At 45.4% G+C, this 18,744-nt stretch overlaps 1 long non-coding RNA gene across 1 annotated transcript in view; it reads right to left on the bottom strand.

The window, feature by feature from the left end:
* The window catches only part of LOC143744894 (uncharacterized), a 98,592-nt gene extending 96,531 nt beyond the window's left edge, over positions 1–2,061 (bottom strand). The window contains exon 1 of the long non-coding RNA XR_013205929.1: positions 2,005–2,061. This is a non-coding gene — a long non-coding RNA (uncharacterized LOC143744894). The remainder of the gene's footprint in view (positions 1–2,004) is intronic.
* Between the last annotated feature and the right edge of the window lie 16,683 nt (positions 2,062–18,744).

Below are 18,744 nucleotides of genomic sequence, written 5' to 3'. Positions count from 1 at the left end.
GTATTGGTAACGACCACTGAAATTTTGGTATTGTGACAACACCAGAAGAAATTCATAAGGGTTTGGAATGGCATGATAGTGAGTAAATTATGAATATCCCTTTAAAAATAGTCAAAAAATACATTTAGTTAACCTCTGAGCATGGCAGAAAAATGAAAGAACATTTACAGCTCGTTGAAAGAGGAACTAGTGGAAGTAGTTGCCAGTTCTACTCATGTCAACCACATTTGTAACTAAAAGTAGAATCCATAACTTTCTCAGCTTCGTAATGGGGCCTCTCAGTCTGAATGACATAACCCTATTTGCCTGTAAACCAGGAAAAAGAGTAACAGAATGGTTATAATGACTGTATTGGTGTACTATTTGCCTCAGAGTGGGGTTTTGGCTGAAACACTAGGCTGCATTGGAGGGCCAGCAAGTATTAGTGGTTCCAGTAAAGTGCTCTGGACTAGTTCCTTTCGTATCTGACTTCCCTCTTGCACTCAGTTTGTTCTTTTTCTTGTAGCCTTGCTGTTTGCTGACGGAGAAGAAATGTAGTTTTTTCATTTATTTATGACTTTTTTAATACCAAGGCAGCCTGGTCCAGAGTTTTATAATGGAGGTGAGGTACAGACACGCCCATGTCACACCACTAGGCCTCTGTAAAATTTTACAGTATCCCACCATGTGTCCATGGAAACCTGATTTAAGTTACGCAAGGCTCTTGAGAACATTATTTACTAACATAATTCCACTGTAAAGGGAGATGGTCAAAAGGTGCATAGTTACTAGTCAATGTGACATAGTGGACTAATTACAGAGATTACTCTGAAGTAATCTGTGGTTAGGTGCCTCACTAAAAACGACTACAAAGTTTGAACAGGACAGTGATTGCAGACACTTTTAATGGTGAATTATAGAGGGTGCAAAAACAGGTCCAATTTTCATTGTCAATAGAGTAGAAATGTATGAAGCACGGCTTGCACAGAAGTCGTTTTTAAAGCAATCAGCTTTCTGAGGGTCAGGGTAGCGAATATTAATATGAACATAAGCCAAATCTGCGTGAGGAAATGTTTTGCCCTCATGCAAAAGCCCCAGGCGTTCTTATTAGAATGACTGGATTTTGCCCACAAATTTCGACCGACCAAAGGTAAATGTGACCGCATCCATGGGCGTAGGTTTAGGGGGGGACGCTAGGTAGGCTACTTGTCCCAATCAATATTTTGGGATGACAAATTTGTCCCCACCAATATTTAGCAAGCTCCTTTGAACTGCTATTTTGATATTTGCGCTGCATTTGGATCTTTACGCTGCTATTTGGATCGATTCCAACGGCCAGGACGACGACAGTACAAGATAGTCTACGCCGTAATTTGATTGGCGGCGGGATATCTGACAGGCAGGGTACACGCGCGGGCCGGGACTACTTTTTGTGCTTGCACTCACTGGCAGCGAGCGGGTCGGGTGGTGTGTGTGTGTGTGTGTGTGTGTGTGTGTGTGTGTGTGTGTGTGTGTGTGTGTGTGTGTGTGTGTGTGTGTGTGTGTGTGTGTGTGTGTGTGTGTGTGTGTGTGTGTGCGCGTTAGTGTGTGCGCGTGATGACGCCGACGGTAAGTTACCAGGGCTGTCTCTCCGCCTGCCATATACAAAGGCCAGAGTAAAACATTTTAATATTCCGTTTTTTTGCCCCTTTTTGTACTTTGTAGCTCAGCTGTGTCACCCAAGAAGAAGAAAGGGGACATACGAAGCTTTTTCATAAAGCAGAGTGTAAGTAGGCAAAAATAACTAGCCACACAAATAACTAGCAGTAGTAGTGACTGACCAGGCTTTCAAATGCAGATTCTTCTGTGGAAAATAGTATTAACTGGTGATCCTGGTTACCCAGGATATTGTTAAAGTTAAAGCTTCTGCAATCGTTCAAGGTTAGGAGCATTAATTAGGGGTGTGCAGCACGGATAGACTCATAGAAGTCGTACTATCATGATAGAATGCTACGTTAGCAAGTCACTGAATGTTAATTAGCCTACCTTAACGTAGAATCTTGCAGTCATAAACAGTGGATCATCTGAGACATTTTTCGTTTCTACATTCTGTTTATGTAATGTATTTGTGAGTGTAGCCGACTTGCTAGACTGGAAAAACATGTTGGCAATGTTAAAAAGTCAAATGTTAACACTGTTGGTTATTCAAATATAATGAATCATTATTTGATTGATAATATCCAAATAACAATATCTGGTAGGAGGGTTAAAATTGCTAGCCATAGGATGGACTACAAAATTAATTTTAGTTAACTCAAAATTAATCTCCCGTCCCGTCCCGTCCCCACCAAAGCTGAGACCAAACCTACGCCCATGACCGCATCTAACAAAATATTGGTTAGATCGTTTTTTTTTTATGCCAATACATAAATAACACAACTAAATTATAAAACATAGATTTAAAAAAATAAAAAATAAACATGCTTCATTCAAAATTCAGTCATTTTGAAAATTAAACTTAAAAAGAAACTTTTTCTAAAAAAATGAATATTAATTTTGATATTTGCCAAAGATTATATAATATGCACAATTAAATCCTCAACATCGACAGACACAGATAAACTAAAAACATCCAATATCTATATGACTTTTTTAATACCAAGGCAGCCTGGTCCAGAGTTTTATAATGGAGGTGAGGTACAGACACGCCCATGTCACACCACTAGGCCTCTGTAAAATTTTACAGTATCCCACCATGTGTCCATGGAAACCTGATTTAAGTTACGCAAGGCTCTTGAGAACATTATTTACTAACATAATTCCACTGTAAAGGGAGATGGTCAAAAGGTGCATAGTTACTAGTCAATGTGACATAGTGGACTAATTACAGAGATTACTCTGAAGTAATCTGTGGTTAGGTGCCTCACTAAAAACGACTACAAAGTTTGAACAGGACAGTGATTGCAGACACTTTTAATGGTGAATTATAGAGGGTGCAAAAACAGGTCCAATTTTCATTGTCAATAGAGTAGAAATGTATGAAGCACGGCTTGCACAGAAGTCGTTTTTAAAGCAATCAGCTTTCTGAGGGTCAGGGTAGCGAATATTAATATGAACATAAGCCAAATCTGCGTGAGGAAATGTTTTGCCCTCATGCAAAAGCCCCAGGCGTTCTTATTAGAATGACTGGATTTTGCCCACAAATTTCGACCGACCAAAGGTAAATGTGACCGCATCCAAGGGCGTAGGTTTAGGGGGGACGCTAGGTAGGCTACTTGTCCCAATCAATATTTTGGGATGACAAATTTGTCCCCACCAATATTTAGCAAGCTCCTTTGAACTGCTATTTTGATATTTGCGCTGCATTTGGATCTTTACGCTGCTATTTGGATCGATTCCAACGGCCAGGACGACGACAGTACAAGATAGTCTACGCCGTAATTTGATTGGCGGCGGGATATCTGACAGGCAGGGTACACGCGCGTGCCGGGACTACTTCTTGTGCTTGCACTCACTGGCAGCGAGCGGGTCGGGTGGTGTGTGTGTGTGTGTGTGTGTGTGTGTGTGTGTGTGTGTGTGTGTGTGTGTGTGTGTGTGTGTGTGTGTGTGTGTGTGTGTGTGTGTGCGCGTTAGTGTGTGCGCGTGATGACGCCGACGGTAAGTTACCAGGGCTGTCTCTCCGCCTGCCATATACAAAGGCCAGAGTAAAACATTTTAATATTCCGTTTTTTTGCCCCTTTTTGTACTTTGTAGCTCAGCTGTGTCACCCAAGAAGAAGAAAGGGGACATACGAAGCTTTTTCATAAAGCAGAGTGTAAGTAGGCAAAAATAACTAGCCACACAAATAACTAGCAGTAGTAGTGACTGACCAGGCTTTCAAATGCAGATTCTTCTGTGGAAAATAGTATTAACTGGTGATCCTGGTTACCCAGGATATTGTTAAAGTTAAAGCTTCTGCAATCGTTCAAGGTTAGGAGCATTAATTAGGGGTGTGCAGCACGGATAGACTCATAGAAGTCGTACTATCATGATAGAATGCTACGTTAGCAAGTCACTGAATGTTAATTAGCCTACCTTAACGTAGAATCTTGCAGTCATAAACAGTGGATCATCTGAGACATTTTTCGTTTCTACATTCTGTTTATGTAATGTATTTGTGAGTGTAGCCGACTTGCTAGACTGGAAAAACATGTTGGCAATGTTAAAAAGTCAAATGTTAACACTGTTGGTTATTCAAATATAATGAATCATTATTTGATTGATAATATCCAAATAACAATATCTGGTAGGAGGGTTAAAATTGCTAGCCATAGGATGGACTACAAAATTAATTTTAGTTAACTCAAAATTAATCTCCCGTCCCGTCCCGTCCCCACCAAAGCTGAGACCAAACCTACGCTCATGACCGCATCTAACAAAATATTGGTTAGATCGTTTTTTTTTTATGCCAATACATAAATAACACAACTAAATTATAAAACATAGATTTAAAAAAATAAAAAATAAACATGCTTCATTCAAAATTCAGTCATTTTGAAAATTAAACTTAAAAAGAAACTTTTTCTAAAAAAATGAATATTAATTTTGATATTTGCCAAAGATTATATAATATGCACAATTAAATCCTCAACATCGACAGACACAGATAAACTAAAAACATCCAATATCTATCTGATGTAAGTCTGATAATCAATATACATTGCATCCCTAAAATAAATCCTAATTAATTTGTTGTTTATCTAATTCAACTTACAATACACTTATTTAAAGACAAATTTTCCTGGAGCAACTCATGGATACCACAGAAACAGAAACCAACAGTGCAGCAAAATTCAGTTTAACTTGTCTCTGTTAGGACAGAAACTTGGATTAACATGAAGACAACTTTGTGTGCCTGGTTCGGACACATTTTAAGTGATATTCTTAAACATGATGGAAAATTCCCATTCACATTTGATGGCACATGCCATAATAAAATCTCCATCATCCTCACTAAAGCTCTCACTCTTAACCATATTCTCTCTCCCTCTCATCTCTCTACTTTCCTCACTCTCTTTTCTTTACCCATCTGGCTTTTATAAGAGCCAGACCCCTATGGAAGCATATTAAAGCAGCACAACACGAACGGCAGGAGAGGTAAATGGAAGGTAGTGAGTCTTTTGAACCTCTGTTACATTATAACCCTCCTAAACACATCCAGCTGGCCAAAGTTCAGGGAAGACATAAAAGAGGCTTTTGCGTGTTACCTCGGAGAATGATAATAGCCAAGCACCACTAAAACTACTGAGACACTTCACAATCAAAGGAATGACTCCCAACACTTATTACTGGCTGCTAATGGGAAGTCTATATGAAGGAAAGCGCTATGTGAAAGGATGTCCATCTCATAACATGGCCAACAGAAATCGTAAAGGAGAGGAAATTTTCTGTGAAAGCGATTAAACCCAATTAAACCAGGGTCAATAAAATTTCCTAAGACCAGGATTTGTACTAATTTCACATGACAAGGTCGTCAATGTCATTTTGATTATAGTACAGAGGCTACAAGTGAAAAGCAGCTTTGCTTTTGGATCATGTCAGCAGCATGAAGCCCAAAGTTGAAGATTGCAGATCTGTATCTTTATTCTCACACACTCCAAAACCACAGATCTGTTTGCATTAGCTCTGAGAACGTTGAAACCACTAGTCTTCTACCATATGGTCTGGCTTGGGGTGTCTGTTTGGAAAAAGACTAAAAGCAAGATTAGAACAGAAAGAGAGAGAAAGGTATTTTGCATGCTGTTGGTGTGCTGATAGACTGTATCGATGGTGAGTATTTGCACATATTGTGTGGTGTGTGTGTGCGTGTGTGTGCGTGTGTGTGTGTGTGTGTGTGTGTGTGTGTGTGTGTGTGTGTGTGTGTGTGTGTGTGTGTGTGTGTGTGTGTGTGTGTGTGTGTGTGTGTGTGTGTGTGTGTGTGTGTGTGTGTGTGTGTGTGTTTGTTTGTGCATCTGTGTACGCAGTTTATGTTTGAGCCATGTGTTTTCTGTGGTTCCAGTGTGGAGCTTCTACCACACACAGTAAAATGAGCTTGTGGTGGGACTGCAGGGTTTCAGGAATGCTCTTATGTGGTAAGGCTGCTAACCACCATTGACAAGAGAGTCAGGAGTCTTTCGTCATCCATGCTGGCCGGTGACATATGAGAGACATGAACAGTCTCTTTATGGATAATGGGAAGACAAACAGCATTTGTTTTCCACTATCTAACACAACATGGTAAAAATTTCAGCCATAATAACAGATCAGTGCATGTTACAAATTATCATATATTACTAATAATATGTATTAGGGGAAAATATACATACTCATACTATACTGTTCAAAAGTTTGGGGTCAGTAAGATTTTTTTAACCTTTTTGAAATTAGTCTCTTATAATCACCAAGGCTGCATTTATTTGATAAAAAATATAGTATATCAAAATATCACATGAGAACGCTTAATGAGAAATGCTAGTTTGGTCCGTCTAAAACCGAGCTGCAATTATCAGGGAGCTTGTTAAAAATAAAAATCTCTTCTCTATTTTTGTTTATTCTGAGATCCTTGTCGCACCAGTCTCTCCCGCACTCACTCAGCCTTCACACTCACTTGAGTACTAATCATTCACACCTGACACTCATCAGACCTCATCACCAGCATTATAAGAAGAGAGCGCGCACACACCCGGGCTGAATCCGAAATCGCCCCCCGTGTTTTATTTGAGGGTACAGCCATTTGTAGTGGTGTCCTAAACCATAGTGGATGTTATTGAGTGCACTCATTCAATCCTACATTGCACTGCAATAACGAGTGTACAGCTGATGTACCCTCAACAGCTGTCTGAATTCACTCCCTCGTTTTCATTCACTCTTTCAAGTGAACAGTATTAGTAGACTAAAGTAGGGAATAGTGAATGAGGGTTTAGGGGGCAATTTCGGTTTCAGCCCAATTCATTTGGCGTTTTCTCAATACCAAGTGTTCGGATACCAAAGTACTTAATACCAAAGTTCAGATTTGCATCCTTGGTAGTTTGGACTTGGCCAGTTCGCCTCGGGACGGAAGGACGAGGACGATAAGGTAATAATGGAGAATAAGCTGATAGGGGATAATATAGGCAAAATGTGGACATAGGGTGCCCGGGGACGTCATAGGTGATTTGTGGACCCCCGCTAGCTCAAAAGCGCCCCCAGAGGTGTCCACCAAGCCCCTGTGGGTCATTACCCCTCATTACACGTGAAAAAGGTCCATTTCACCATTAACTTAAGCACCAAATGGGCGTTCATTTGGAGCACAGATCCTACCGAGTGATTACGCGTCCAATGGCAGGTTATATGAATGGGATTTTTTCCATGAACTACCTAGGTTCCCATAATTCTGCAAATGGAACAGTAGTGTACTTGTTAACGTCACTCACCTCGCCTTGGCTAGTCTGGTTATCCTCAATATATATCAACAAAAAAATTAAATATGATATACAACTCCACACTGCTTCTTTTCGCTTTTATTTGAACTCTTCCCCCACCAAACACAGAATTTTTCATTATTTACGAGAAAACGCTTCCACGTCAAACACAGATTTTTCTGGGTATCCGTGTTTTCAATGTTATACGGTAAGGGGCGCTATGACACATCTTCTGAAAGAGTACTGAATCTGATCAAAACACATGTGAAGAAGATGCAGAAACAAGCAATCTCATATGTAATCATATGCATATGTAAAATAATGCGATCATCAACATTAAACCGCTTATAAATCAACCAACTGCCTAATGTTACTGAATAAAATTTCGCTGTATGTACAGTAAATGAAATAAGACAAATCATAACCCTGTCTGTATCTTTTTGGTTAATGTCAGTTTTAATGAACAATAATAGCCATTGTAGTATAAAGTATAAGAAGTTTATACAATAAGAAATAAAGACAAGCAAACAATTCAGTCAAACATACAAAGTCAGTGCTCTAGTATAACAGTATATAAATATATAAAGTTATGAAACTTAACTTTGCCCTAGATATGCCCAGGAACAAATAATAGATTCATGAGACCAAAGATTGCCCGTTAGATATAAAGAATATTAATTATATTTCATACTTAATGATTATAAAGACATCAGAGCCAGCGCCAAATGTGAGAAGGACTAGCCATGGAAAGGAGAGACTTATACTGCAGATTTGAGCTTTAAACAATGTCTTTGGTTACGTATGTAACCCTCGTTCCCTGAGTAGGGAATGGAGACGTTACGTCGGATGACGAGGAAATGGTGTTTCGCTTAGAAAGCCTATCAACTTCGAGTATTACAAAACGAGCCAATGGCAAAGAAATGCCATGGGTCTGCGGAATTTGCATAGCGTATCTCCGCCCTACCTCGTGTGTATAAAAGGAGGACGCCGGCAACATGCAGATATGTTTTTTCGCTGAGGAGCCAAGACTGAGCTCAGGCGATCCCCGCGGTACAGCGGACAGTGGCAGGCAGACGTAACGTCTCCGTTCCCTACTCAGGGAACGAGGGTTACATACGTAGCCACAGACGTTCCCTTTCGTTTTCACTCCGAGTTACGTCGGATGATGACGAAATGGGGTTACCAGTCTAATCACGCCACTTTCTCAGCTGTCTTCCAGTGCCCTGTGTAAATCGAGATCCCTGTCGTAGACTGGACGAAGGACTCCATTTACCAAGGTACACTGGGAAGCATATCCCAAGCTAGGGGAAGTATGCAATTAATGCCAACCCGGAGGGGGGGGGGGGACTTAGAGAATACACATATGACCCGAAGGAAACATATGGAGAACACTGGGGTGTCCAGCCGCAGGTGGAATATTTCAACCCCAGGGGTGGCAAGGTGGCTTGCCAAGGGAAAGACACACGCTCAGAGAGGCTTACAGTGGAAATACACATGTGGGGGTCGCTCAGGGAGGGACCATGCACACGGGAGGCACCTAGCCGACGCGCAGGCAATAGACACTGGGGCCGACGTGAGGAGTGCTGGAGGAACTCAGGGCTTCCGGGGAAGCTCACCTGAGGAGAATATCGCACGTATCCAGTCCGTGGAGTGGAATGGCGAGCAAGCAAAGACACCTGAACGGGTCCGGTACTAGCTGGTTGAAGCGAGTACACGAGATGACACTGGCTCCACTTGGAGATTATAGAATCTGGCGAAGGTGTTAGGTGTCGCCCAGCCTGCAGCTCTGCAGATGTCTGTTAGCGAGGCGCCATGCGCTAGAGCCCAAGAGGACGCCACACTCTGGGTGGAGTGGGCAGTCACACCAAGGGGGCACAGTCGACCTTGCTGCTGGTATGCCAAAGCAATGGCGTCCACTATCCAGTGAGACACCTTTGCTTGGAGAGAGCCTTTCCCTTAAGCTTCCCACCATAACAGACAAAGAGCTGGTGTGAGGTCCTGAAACACTACGTCTGTCTACATAGGCGCGGAGAGCGCGACTGGACAGAGCAGTGCCAAGGCTGGGTCTGCCTCCTCCGGGGGCAGCGCTTGCAGGTTAACCACCAGGTCCCGGAAGGGAGTGGTGGGAACCTTGGGCACGTATCCAGGCCGGGGTCTCAGGAACACGTGAGAGTAAGCCGGCCCAAATTCCAGGCACGCTTCGTCAACGGAGAATGCGTGCAGGTCCCCTACCCTCTTGATGGAGGCCAGTGCAACCAGGAGCGGTGTCATCATAGACAGGAACTTAAGCTCTACTGATTGCAGAGGCTCAAGGGGAGAACTCTGCAGGGCAGTTAGAACCACTGAGAGGTCCCAAGAGGGAACGAGAGGAGGGTGAAGCGGATTTAGTCTCCTCACTCCTCTCAGGAACCTGATGACCAGGTCGTGCTTCCCCACCGACTTACCTTCGATGAGGTCATGGTGTGCGGCAATGGCGGCAACATAGACCTTCAGGGTGGAGGGAGACAGCCTGTTTCGAGGAAAAATGATGACAAGAAAGTAGGCGTCCTTCAGGTCGATCGTTGCAAGCCAATCCTGGGGCCGTACGCATTCGAAAACGCGTTTGGCAGTGAGCATCTTGAACGGCATCCTGTGAAGGGAGCGATTCAGCACGCGCAAGTCCAGGATAGGCCGTAACCCACCTGTTTTCTTGGGGAGAATGAAGTAGGGGCTGTAGAAGCCGGACCTCATCTCGGCTGGAGGGACAGTCTCGATTGCACCCTTCGCCAGCAGGGTGGCAATCTCTGCTCTCATGATGGGGGCATAGCCACCGACCAAAGTGGAGCGGACTCCCCAAGCGGGGAGGAGACCGTGCGAACTGAATCGCATAGCCGAGCCTGATGGTCCGCGCGACCCAGCGGGACAGACAAGGAAGCTCTAACCAGGCTCCCAGGAACTGAACCAGCGGGATCATGCGAACCACAGGCGTCCCCCCGGAGGGGCAGCGAAGCGGAGTAACTGGCCCAGACGTGGACGGCATAGCGGCCCGATGTGGGGGCACAGTTAGCAGCCAGGGGAGGACCAGGCTGGTCGTCCCGCGGGGGACTGCTCTGCCAGGGGTCTGGTAACAGAGGGGGACAGAGGCGAAGCGGTCCGTGGACGGCAAGCTGTGTCAACCACCTCTGGGACAGAGGGGCATGAGGAGAGCACGGCTTGTGGGCGTCCGAGAACTCTGTGTGCTCAGAGATGGGAGAGTCAGTTCTTTGGAGAATAAGGATTCTTCCCCGGCCCTCCACCGGGGGAAGGAGTGGTCCTGCTACCAACTCCTGGAAAGAACTGAGTCCCATCTCTGAGGAGCCCATCTCAAGAGCGCCGCTTAACCCGGCGTGTAGCGGGGGGCGGGGCTGGAGAGGGCTGTGGCTTCCGACCGCGGCCTCCAGAGTCGGCCCGGGTGAACGGGCGGGGTGGGAGCCGCGGGGGGGGGGCGTCCTCGGCGGTGGGCAGACCGAGGGATGTGAGCGGACGGCGGGGCCGTCGGGACAGAGTCAACCTCAGTCTGCTCTATCCCCGAGGAGCACGTCTCAAGAGCGCCGCTTAACCCGGCGTGTAGCGGGGGGCGGGGCTGTAGAGGGCTGTGGCGTCCGCCCGCGGCCCACAGAGCCGGCCCGGGTGAACAGGCGGGGTGGGAGCCGCGGGAGGGCGCCTTTGGCGGTGGGCAGACCGAGGGATCTGAGCGGACGGCGGGGCCGTCGGGACAGAATCAACGTCACTCTGCTCATGGGCGGCTGAAAGCTGTTGGGCAAGCCCTCAACCGCACCGCCGAAGAGGCCGACCTGGGATATGGGAATGTCGGACAGACGGGTCCGTGCGACATCCAGCAATTCAGACAGGTTCAGCCACAGAATGGTGAGCATCACCTGACCCAGGGAGCGTACGGCAAATTTCGTCGCTCGGAGAGCATGGTCAGTGGCGGCGCACAGCTCAGAGAAGAGCCCTGGGTCAGTCCCGCCCTCGAGCAGGTCCATGAGCATCTGGGTCAGGTAGACCAGCAGAATGACCATGGCATGCAGTAAGGCGGCTGCCAGTCCCGTGGCGCTATAGGATCTCGCCACAAGCGTAGACGAAAATCTACAGGCCACAGACGGGTGCTTAGGATTGCGCCGAGAAGAAGCACTCGGAGGACCTATAGCATCGCAACAGAGCGTTCAGCCGGGGGGACCCCAGTGTACCCATGGGCAGCGGCCCCATCGAGGGGAGGAAAGGCGGATGAGATCAGCGAGCGGTCCCGAGAAGACAAGGGGGTCTTCTAGGACTTCGAGATCTCATCATGCACGTCCAGGAAGAAAGGTATTGGGGTTTGCCGTGGACGAGGGTCGGCGGCCTTACCCAAAAACCAATCGTCCCTGGAAAGCATGGCCGTCATCTCCGGATCAGACTCAGACACAGCCACATGCACCAGAAGGTGGCAGCTGTGACGAGTCGTCACTTCCAGGAAAATCAAACCCACCTTGTGAAGCTGCTACAAACATAGTATCATCTTCTGTAGCTTCAAATGAAACACACGGGCCACCAGAGGGTAGACCCGTGGGAATCACCTGTTCACTAGCGGGCACCGTCATTGAAGAGGGGGGCTGGGGTTGCGGACACATAGTCGGCGCCTTGTTCCAGACCGTAACCCTCAGGTCACCCTGGCCACCAGCCGAAGATCGGGGGGTGGATGAGGGGACTCTCACTCATGTGAGTTCACCGAGTCTCAACCTTAATGACGCGATGGTCATGTTCCCACAGAGAAAACATGAGTCATCCACCAGCATTGCTCTAGCATGATCAAGCCCAAACATACTAAACAACGCTCGTGCCCATCAGAGTCCGATACCAACCTGCCGCACCATTCTTTTTTTTTTTTTAAATGCACGGGCGAGTCGTCTTTAAAAAGACGTGCCGCGTGCGAGCTCTTTTTGTGAGAGAAAACTCAAGTGTTGAAGCACACGGGGAGACACGCACTGTCTGACAAACCACTGCAGAGATAAGCACGAAGCACGTGCTCGCCGGAGATCGCCGTCACACCAACACTCGAGGTACTCGTTTGTAAAGCTGACAATTCAGAGATGGCTTGTGGAGAGAAGAATAAACTTGGCTCGGAAGCGAAAACATATCTGCATTTTGCCGGCGTCCTCCTTTTATGCCCACGAGGTAGGGCGGAGATACGCTATGCAAATTCCGCAGACCCATGGCATTTCTTTGCCATTGGCTCGTTTTGTAATACTCGAAGTTGATAGGCTTTCTAAGCGAAACCCAATTTCGTCGTCATCCGACGTAACTCGGAGTGACAATGAAAGGGAACTACACATTCACCTGAAAAACTCTTAAAACTAATTTTCATAATACAACAACGCAGAAGATTTTTTTTAATTATGCAGGTTTTCTCCTGCACCATTGACGCTTGCTGGTTGGCCTGAAAAACTCTTAAAACAAATTTTCATGACAGCAGCAGAAGATTTTTTTTAATTATGCAGGTTTTTCTCCTGCACCATTGACGCTTGCTGGTTGGTGCTGGTGCTGGATAGTTGGTTGTCTCAAGTTTGCACAAATGATGTTTCATTAAACAAAGTTCGGGAGAAGTTCAAATAGTCAATCCAATCAACTTGTCATCAACAATTACCATGTCTATCCTATCAGCATGGAAGGAAGCATATATATTCACTAAGTCGACTCACCTACATTCCTCGACAGTTTTTTCAGCATCTCTCCACCACCCTGACTCCTCACTCTTGGCTTGTTCCGCTCACAGCCAGGAACACGGAGGGAGTACTCTGGGTTCGGGCCGAATACCGAGCCCTCTCCTCGGATAGCACGCCAAATAAGCATACCATTTATTCGATCTGACTTATTTGTAAGTGTGAACTTGTGAAGTCACCTCCTGATGCATACTCAATAAAAATTGCTGAGCAAGAACACATCTGGGGATTTGAATTATACTTGGCTAGATGTGAACTTTGAATTGGAACAGTACTTGGGCAGCGACTGATGACGTTTCACAAGTTCAAGAACACAAGTACAGAACACAAGAACACATATTGAGAAAGGGCTAATGTCTGGCCTTGTCTTATGCTACAGACTCTCTTACCTAAATACTTACCTGCTAGATCTTACTGTTGTACCTTAACAGCGCTTTTACCTCGATCAAGCCATGCAAGTCGTCATCCAGTCATCCCTCGTATATCCCGCGCTATCTATATAACGTTGTAACGAGGTTAGATGTTGTGGGAAGAAGGAGGTGGGAACCGGCGAACATATAACATATTTTAATACAATAAATGAAACAAATACAAAATGCAAGTAAAAGACAGCAGCCCCTCACGGACAACTGCTGTCACATATAACAAAATAAAACACAACATAAATCCAGTCCTTGCCTCTCTCGATCTTCACTGTCGTCGCTCCTCCTTGAGAGATACGAGACCGGTGCTGTAATGCTTGCTCGCTTGCGCACTGGCTAAACTAGCTTATATAAAATAACTGGAACACACACCGGATATTCTGAACTGGGTGTTTATTTCGCCATCTTGATCTCCCCGCTTAATCTCGTGAGAGTACAGGGATCTTGCCCGAGGGCTACTGTGTCCCTTTGGGGAAATACTGTACAGTCAGGATGTTATATCTCCCTTTTTGAGAGAAAAATGGCAGTACCTAAACACACACAGCCTTAATTCCATGAACAGAACACTTATGATTAAGGCACATATAAGAAGTCTGAGAAATACATTCTGTGGTCATTAGTGTAATTGCTGTAATGTAAACAGGTACAGGCAGCAGTTAAATGACATAAGACGTGGGTGCAAACAAGTCAATAGTGTTCAAGTTAGAAAGCAAGGTTTTCATTTCTTGTAGGATTCAAGTAACTTGTATGTGAACTCATTGTTTTCTTTTGTTTAGTGAAAAGGCAAGACACAACAGTCAGTCGAAGTTATTTCACAGTGTTTTCAAGGTAACAAGTAACAGGTAAGTAAACTAATTTTCTCTGTTTTTAATTTTTGTTAGTTTTTTTTTAACAAGAGGGAAGTGATCAGAAACAACAGTTGAACTTTGTTTTTGTTTTTTAGGGCAGCAATCCGCCTACACCTTTTACATTATAAGTCGAGGACTTGTCTTGGCCTGGAAATGCGGCCAAACCTTGTTGTGTAGTTGGACTGTCATTGGTTTGCTGGTCGTGGGTGGTCCGCAGGTTCAGGGCCCAGTGACTGTGTGTTGTTGGTGTGTGTGTCTGCATGTTGTGTGTCTTTGGCGCCTTGAGCATCTCTGTTTTCGTGGAGGTGCCAGCGGTTGCGTTGTAGAGTCTGTCCATCTTCTGTCTGGATGTGGTAGCTCCTGTGTGTGCATGTTGTGTTACCATTGCAGGTCTCCAGGAGCCATCCTCCTGACGGAAACAAATAGGTGGGCCAACAGGTAGGTGAGACAATGGCTTGGTGCCTCTGTTGAAGTATGCTTGTTGACGGTGTTGGCATGCCTTTCGCCTATCTAGGACGGCTTTCTAGGGTACTACCTGTGGTCACTGGGAGTATGGAGCATAGTCGTCGGCTCATCAGAAGCTGGACAGGTGACTGGAGGTTGTCCACTGGAGTGTTCCTGTACTCCAGCAGAGCGAGGTAGGGGTCTGTGTTTCCAGCTTTTGCCTTGTCAAGGATGCGCTTCGCTGTCTGGACAGTCTTTTCGGCAAGGCTGTTGCTCTGTGGGTTAACAGGACTTGTGGTGGTGTGGGTGAAGTCCCACACATTTGCGAAACGGCGGAACTCCTCAGAGCTGTAGCATGGTCCGTTGTCGCTAATGACTGTCTCTGCGATGCCGTGACGAGCGAACGCGGACTTGAGTTTGATGATTACTGTAGGTGAGGTGCAGCTTGTAAGCCGCTCCGTATCAAAGAATCTACTTTAGTAGTCTACAACGACGATGAAGTTTTGAGTGTTCCATGTGATGAGGTCTGTACCTACCACTTGCCATGGTCTCTCAGATATGTTGTGTGACCACAGGGGTTCTTTCGGGTTGGCATCACGTCGTTCCTGGCATATATTGCACTGCTCTACTGTTGCTTCTTTCTGTTTGCCCATCCCTGGCCAGAACAGGAGATCTTGGGCTCTATGCTTGCTTTTCTCCACGCCCATGTGTCCTGACATGTATACGCTGAATCATGCCTCCTTTGGGGCTCTGGGAGACTATGATTTTCTCGCCTTTGAATTGTATTCCTTCCATCTCAGAAATCTTGTCTCAGTGATTCCGATATTCCTGGATGCTGGGCGGGCATTTCCTCCTTGCATCAGGCCATCAGTTCCGTGTGGCTATTCTAAGTGTAGTGAGCTGTACATCCTGTGCTGTCGCGTCTTTCATCTCCAGTAGCTTGCTGTCACTCACTGGAACAGTACTTATGAGTGTGTGTACCTGTGCTTCCATGCTTCCATACAGTTCCTTTTCTATCTGAGCGTAGTTCACTTCTGTGCTGTAGGGTATGGACCAATCAGACACACACTAATTATTCATTATATACAAAGGTTTATGAAACTCCAAAACGAACAACCCAAATGAACGAACACAAGGGCAGAAACAGTGTCATGTTACAGGGCTGACAAGGAGATTTTATGACCTCAGAGGAATGTGGCCACATGCACAAGAGAGAGATACAATGGGAACACCGAAACCCTCTTTAAAACAGACTTTGCTGCATTAATCATAGACTAACTGATCTATAAATGAACATGCATAAAACTTTGAAAGAAACAGTGTAAATGGTTTACTGTCTCGTGTACTATTAGGTATATATTATGGTATGTATCCTGGTATACAACCAACTAACGATCAATGTAACCTCACCTGTATCATGCCTCCTACCTAATTAATCCTCATTTATTAACTCACACTTTGATGTACATCACCTTCTTCTAGAATGCAGTGTGGATGTGTTATAGCTATCTGAGCATTAATGAAGGTATAACCACGCTAGGGACAAAAGACTCGTAAATCAACTAAGAGCCACTTTCCCTCTCAGACATGTCACCTTTCTGATTGGTCGAGTTCCACCCTTAGGGGAGGATCTTTTCCAGGCTTTATTAGAGACAGTCCACATGTGACCTCCCTCTCTTAGTTCTTTCATCCAGCCGCAACACTGCTCTGATGATCCTGGGGAACCCCCTCCCCCTCCACGGGGGCCCCAGGGCCCAGCAGGCCTCGATCCAACCAGATATGGGCTCAGGCAGGAGAGAGAAGACTCTCTCACAAAGAACCAAGGACAATCTCAGGAGTTTTGGAACAAAGACTCCAACCGACAACGACTCCAATCACCCACTGTTCCGACTTCCTCACTTCTCCTGGGTGCTCGGCCTCAACATGGCCCCAGGCCCTGACCAAACCAGCCGTGCGTTCCTGGAGAAAGAGAACTCTCAACCAACTTCCACTTGACACTGCCGGAACAATCAACGACTTAAATTTTCAACAACTTCAAGAATATTTCATATAGCTAGGTTCCTTACAGTGCTGTTGAGTGACTTGGAAGCATATGCAAAGGGCTTTTCATACTGTACCATGACAGCACCGAGGCCACATTTTGAGGCATCTACTTGGAGTCTCAGTTCTATCTGGGGGTCAAAGTATGCAAGCACGGGTGATGTGTTATCAGTTTTTTCGTCTGCATGAATGCTTTGTTGTGGTTTTTGTCCCATAGGAACTCACTGTCCTGCTTCAGTAGTTGACGTAGTGGTGCATTTATCTTGGAAAGATAGGCCAAATCTGGCCAAATAGTTAATCATCACAAGGATGGTTTCCAACTCCCCTCTGGTTGTGGGTGGCTGCATTTCTCGTTTTGCTTTCACCTTCGCCGGGTCCTGACCGGAAGTAGCTGACCTCTGATACACCTATTTGGGATTTGTCAGGATTTAGCCTTACCCCTCTTCCTCTTGTGCACCTCAGCATGACCCTGAGGTTGTTGTCGTGTTCAAGCTTTGTCTTTCCCGAAAACGAGTATGTCGTCGACAATGGCGGCAACACCTGATATCAAAATCGACTGCTGGTGGTAGATCCTTTTCCTATTTAGCACCGAAACTTTGGAACAATCTTCCTAACATTGTCCGGGAAGCAGACACAGTCTGTCAATTCAAATCTAGACTAAAAACACATCTCTTTGGCTTAGCATACACATAACACATTATAGACTTCTATAATTCAATGTTAGGCTGCATAGTTTAGATCAGCCAGAACCGAGAACACTTCCCATAAATCCTGATGTACTTTGTACATCATAAGAAGGATGGCGTCTACGCTAATATTAGTCTCTCTGCTTATCCCGAGGTTTACCGCCGTCCGCCGGATCCAGGCCATATCTGGATCTGATATGGACCTGCGCCCGGACACGACGACAACGCAGTCCTGAAGTGTCAACTAGTCTCTCCCTTGTGAAGGCCTCCTTCCCTCTGTACTGATAAAACATTGTTGGGATAATTCCGTTTTCAGTTTATTTACATCTTCATCTGTTAGTGTCCATGTGTTGAAAACGTCCCGTTCTTTCTCCCCGATCCATAAGAGAAGGAAGCTGCATTTTTCCTGTTCGAGTTTCTCCCGTAGGAGTCCGGAGAATATTAGCTCAGCGTGCTGCTTGAAACGTCGCTACACTTCCGGTAAATTAGCTGACTCCCAATCCATCTTGGGTGCTGGGATGCCGAAACTATCCATATTTCTGTCGGAACGTGAGTATTAGAGCCTCTACTCTGACACCATGTAATATTTGCTAAAATATTGGCTAAACTAGCTTATATAAAATAACTGGAACGCAAACCCGGACATTCTGAACTGGGTGTTTATTTCGCCATCTTTATCTCCCCGCTTAATCTCGCGACAGTACAGGGATCTTGCCAGAGGGCTATGGTGTCCCTTTGGGGACATACAGTCAGGATGTTACAGGTGCGTTGCGCCGGTTTTGCTCATTATCATTGTCAGCGGCCTCGTGTGCGCTCTCTCGCGGCCCTCGGCCTCGTCCTGCTCGCCACAAACGTGTATATACAGTATATATATATATATATATATATATATATATATATATATATATATAACGTTACTATCAAGTCATCCTGCCAAGTATCTCTCTATTGATCATATTAACTTTTTAAAGACTGTGTTCCTGTCGATTTACTAATAAACTTGCCAGTTTTATCACTCTAACCTCATTGTGTCTAAGCCTGTACGTGACAACCCTTCAGAAAGATTTACAGAGATACATGCAGCCAGGAACAACATAAGATTTGATCAACTTTCCACCATTCAACCGTTATCATTATTTCTTCTGGTTGTTCCCAACAATAGCATCAGCATTAAAAGGCTTAGTTTGAATAAAAACACTTTTTCATAATAT

This window comes from Siphateles boraxobius, unplaced genomic scaffold (genome assembly GCF_051911475.1).
Source record: "Siphateles boraxobius isolate OS27281-9 unplaced genomic scaffold, OSU_SipBor_1 20, whole genome shotgun sequence".
NCBI lineage: Eukaryota > Metazoa > Chordata > Actinopteri > Cypriniformes > Leuciscidae > Siphateles > Siphateles boraxobius.
This window is presented reverse-complemented; position numbering and strand designations above follow the sequence as displayed.